Genomic DNA, 5,000 nt, shown 5'->3' with positions numbered 1-5,000 from the left:
CTTTGGTAGTTGCTTCGCGCCCTTCTGACCGACCGTTTGAGCACAGTCAATTCAGGGGTCCATGGGGTGGACTCCCTGCAGATGTATCTCGCTATTCGAGGTACAGCCAGTGTGATAGCCGTTTGCACGGAGCTTACCAGCTCCTCCACAGCTTCATCAATATTACCTATGTCCTCTCCGAACTCGGGAGGACTGAACACCTGCACGAGTCGGTCCCAGTCTGTCCGAGCATAATTGAAGCGTTCCACCCATTCGCCTGGCACATCCGCGATGGTCGGCGCTATATCAAATGTTATACAGTTATGGTCACTGACAGTTAGATGTTCTCTTACTTGCCAGTTATGGACGTGGGGTGCTGCCCTCTCGCTTGCTAGTGTGACATCAATATTTGATGTTGCACCCGCCCTCCCTGAGTAGGTCGGGGGGTACCCAGGCAAGTTTAGCACATACATGTGCGTTTCCATTATCAAATCCACAAGCTCCGCACCCCTACCGTCCTGTACATCGCTGTGCCAGAGTGGGGACTTAGCATTAGCATCAAGAGCTACAATTATAGCCTGCCCGGCTAAAACTCTTAGTATCCAATTCAGCTGATCAAGATAAATCTTGATGTCATGTCTGAATTGGCAGTAGACGTTTACAACGTACATACTGTAAGACAGCAGATTTAGTTGTACAACTATAATATGCTCAGTACAGAACTGATTTAATATCGTAGTTTTAATAGTTTTATTCAGTACTATAATTGCACTCATGGGGTTCCCACCTGAGGATACCACCTGTGCTGTTGCGGGAAAACCAGGGACTCGACCCGCACAGGAGTTCGGTTCTTGTATCAAAAGAATATCAACTCCTTCTTGTTCCGCTACCTTCCGTAGCTCATGTGCAACCATCTGGCTGCGCATGGCATTGACTTGTACCACTTTAAATATCGCCGTAATCTGTTCTTTGGACAAGTCTGTCTAAGAACATTCGGTGGGTTGGACAATCTTTAGGTCCACCACACTTGCGGCCTCGTCTCTTGCATGGTACACATACTGCCGCTTTGTCCTTATTAGGACAGCCATTCTTAATATGTCCAGAGAGGCCACAATGGCCGCATATGATATCAGGTTGCGTACAATACTTGTTTGTATGATTAATGTCCTGGCATTTAGTGCATCTCGGCACTGCCAGGTAATCTTTTATATTCAACGCAGAGTAGCCAACATACAACCGACCCACTCTCGTTAGTAATTTCCATAAACCTGGCGAGACTTCTACCACGTGGTGTACCGTCAGTTTCCCACGTGGTCCTACTTTAAAGCGTAGCTTAAATTGTTCATCGAATTCTCCTCTTGACATGTTCACGTCAAAATTTTGCGTGTAAATTGCGTCTAGCAGATTGTCTGTTGTCATGTACGTAGGTACGTCATACAGACACATCAAAGGTCGACGCTTGCGAGGAGGTTCGCACTTCACTTTATTGCTCAATTGTTCATTGCTTAAAATCTTTTGGCAGTCCTCTTGTGATGCCGTTTCTACAATGAGCACATTCTTTGCAGTGCGTACATTGTTTATCTTTATTTTATCCTTCTTAGGATCAATGCACTTCTCAAATGCTGACTTAACAGCCTTAATGTCATCACCAGGTTTAGGCTTAATGAACACTGTGGGAGCAACTTTCTTAATGTTGTCCTGTATGGTTTGTTTCGCTGTCGGTGCCTTGGCAACTGGGGCTCTAGCAACCGCAGCATAAGACCGGGCCGGTTGACCTCTAAGTCTTTCATTTTCTTTCTCTAATTCTGTTACCCTACCCTCTAACTGAGAGTGGGCGATTGCCCAGTTGGCCACAAAGTCCCTAATATGGTTTATAGCATAATTGCTTATCTTACCATTTTTAATGCTAGTATCCAGCAATCTCAGAAATTTCGAATGTCGCTCAGCGACAGACACATTCTCGAGGCTCGAAACTTCGCTAGTATCTAACGCATTAACACTCTCTTGATTTTCCGCCATTGTGATAATTAGAGAGTGTAAAAGTGGAGGCCCGTCTCTTGCCCCGGACCGGCCTCTCTGGCATGGGGGGAGGCTATATGCAGCTCGCTCACCGGTCCCGCCCCTTGACCAAGAGCTATCAGTAACTGAGCTGCCAGGTTTAGCACGCCGTGGGTACAGCGCACTAGTCCTCTTCAACAGCCACACCACCACAGTTTTCACCCGCTCCCTTATCGGCGAATGCCACCCACATTCCGGGAGAGCGGATTCACTCTCCGTCCTTCGCCCCCTACTGGGCCAGGTTCCCACCAAAGGCCAAAGACCCGGTCCTACTCAGGTGCCGGGCCGGTCCCCCAGACGTTCGGAGGTCTGGACCCATCTAACCTGACCGGGGACATGTCACCACGCCCCGGCTTGGCGGAGCATGCCTTGGGGTCCAAGACAAGGCGAGTGGCCTTCGCCGACTTGGGGCAGGATCCCACCACAGCGAATGCAGCTATCAGAACCAGTGTACAAGTTGCTCAGCACACTGTCGCGCCCCTACCCTTCAGTTGCCCGAAGGCTTAACAGCTCCACCTCAAGAAGGCAGGTAAGGGCACTTGAGAAGGAGAGGCTGTTTGAGACGCATCCTTCCCCATACTGCCTTTTACCAACCGAGAGCCCGCACAGCTTGAGGGCTCACAGTATGAGACAGCTGGAGCTAGTAGATAGGGACAGCGGGAATCTCGTTAATCCATTCATGCGCGTCACTAATTAGATGACGAGGCATTTGGCTACCTTAAGAGAGTCATAGTTACTCCCGCCGTTTACCCGCGCTTGCTTGAATTTCTTCACGTTGACATTCAGAGCACTGGGCAGAAATCACATTGCGTCAACACCCGCTAGGGCCATCGCAATGCTTTGTTTTAATTAGACAGTCGGATTCCCCCAGTCCGTGCCAGTTCTGAGTTGATCGTTGAATGGCGGCCGAAGAGAATCCGCGCACCCGCGCGCCCCCGGAGGAGCACGCTAAGGCGGACGCGGCCTCGCAGCAAGGAAGATCCGTGGGAGGCCAAGGCACGGGACCGAGCTCGGATCCTGCACGCAGGTTGAAGCACCGGGGCGCGAACGCCGCGCAGGCGCGCGCATCCTGCACCGCCGGCCAGCACGAGGCCAACCAACGGCGAGAGCAGACCACGCCCGCGCTAAACGCCCGCACTTACCGGCACCCCTACGGCACTCACCTCGCCCAGGCCCGGCACGTTAGCGCTGACCCACTTCCCGACCAAGCCCGACACGCCCCGATCCTCAGAGCCAATCCTTATCCCGAAGTTACGGATCCAATTTGCCGACTTCCCTTACCTACATTATTCTATCGACTAGAGGCTCTTCACCTTGGAGACCTGCTGCGGATATGGGTACGAACCGGCGCGACACCTCCACGTGGCCCTCTCCCGGATTTTCAAGGTCCGAGGGGAAGATCGGGACACCGCCGCAACTGCGGTGCTCTTCGCGTTCCAAACCCTATCTCCCTGCTAGAGGATTCCAGGGAACTCGAACGCTCATGCAGAAAAGAAAACTCTTCCCCGATCTCCCGACGGCGTCTCCGGGTCCTTTTGGGTTACCCCGACGAGCATCTCTAAAAGAGGGGCCCGACTTGTATCGGTTCCGCTGCCGGGTTCCGGAATAGGAACCGGATTCCCTTTCGCCCAACGGGGGCCAGCACAAAGTGCATCATGCTATGACGGCCCCCATCAACATCGGATTTCTCCTAGGGCTTAGGATCGACTGACTCGTGTGCAACGGCTGTTCACACGAAACCCTTCTCCGCGTCAGCCCTCCAGGGCCTCGCTGGAGTATTTGCTACTACCACCAAGATCTGCACCGACGGCGGCTCCAGGCAGGCTCACGCCCAGACCCTTCTGCGCCCACCGCCGCGACCCTCCTACTCGTCAGGGCTTCGCGGCCGGCCGCAAGGACCGGCCATGACTGCCAGACTGACGGCCGAGTATAGGCACGACGCTTCAGCGCCATCCATTTTCAGGGCTAGTTGCTTCGGCAGGTGAGTTGTTACACACTCCTTAGCGGATTCCGACTTCCATGGCCACCGTCCTGCTGTCTTAAGCAACCAACGCCTTTCATGGTTTCCCATGAGCGTCGATTCGGGCGCCTTAACTCGGCGTTTGGTTCATCCCACAGCGCCAGTTCTGCTTACCAAAAGTGGCCCACTTGGCACTCCGATCCGAGTCGTTTGCTCGCGGCTTCAGCATATCAAGCAAGCCGGAGATCTCACCCATTTAAAGTTTGAGAATAGGTTGAGGTCGTTTCGGCCCCAAGGCCTCTAATCATTCGCTTTACCGGATGAGACTCGTACGAGCACCAGCTATCCTGAGGGAAACTTCGGAGGGAACCAGCTACTAGATGGTTCGATTAGTCTTTCGCCCCTATACCCAGCTCCGACGATCGATTTGCACGTCAGAATCGCTACGGACCTCCATCAGGGTTTCCCCTGACTTCGTCCTGGCCAGGCATAGTTCACCATCTTTCGGGTCCCAACGTGTACGCTCTAGGTGCGCCTCACCTCGCAATGAGGACGAGACGCCCCGGGAGTGCGGAGGCCGCCGCCCCGTGAAGGGCGGGGAAGCCCCATCCTCCCTCGGCCCGCGCAAGGCGAGACCTTCACTTTCATTACGCCTTTAGGTTTCGTACAGCCCAATGACTCGCGCACATGTTAGACTCCTTGGTCCGTGTTTCAAGACGGGTCGTGAAATTGTCCAAAGCTGAAGCGCCGCTGACGGGAGCGATTATTCCGCCCGAGAGCATCCCGAGCCAACAGCGGCGCGGGTCCGGGGCCGGGCCAGGTAGGTCCGTCATCCGGGAAGAACCGCGCGCGCTTGCCGGGAGCCCGAGCGCCCAAAGGGGCGAATCGACTCCTCCAGATATACCGCCGGGCAGCCAGCCAGGACACCGGGGCTCTGCCCAACAGACGCGAACCGAGGCCCGCGGAAGGACAGGCTGCGCACCCGGGCCGTAGGCCGGCACCC

At 54.3% G+C, this 5,000-nt stretch overlaps 1 pseudogene; it reads right to left on the bottom strand.

The window, feature by feature from the left end:
- Window positions 1–5,000, bottom strand: part of LOC124563795 — a 9,469-nt pseudogene that overhangs the window by 3,831 nt on the left and 638 nt on the right.

Source organism: Schistocerca americana, unplaced genomic scaffold, assembly GCF_021461395.2.
Source record: "Schistocerca americana isolate TAMUIC-IGC-003095 unplaced genomic scaffold, iqSchAmer2.1 HiC_scaffold_124, whole genome shotgun sequence".
NCBI classification, from domain to species: domain Eukaryota; kingdom Metazoa; phylum Arthropoda; class Insecta; order Orthoptera; family Acrididae; genus Schistocerca; species Schistocerca americana.
Note: the sequence above shows the minus strand (reverse complement) of the source record. Positions and strands in the feature narration are given on the sequence as shown.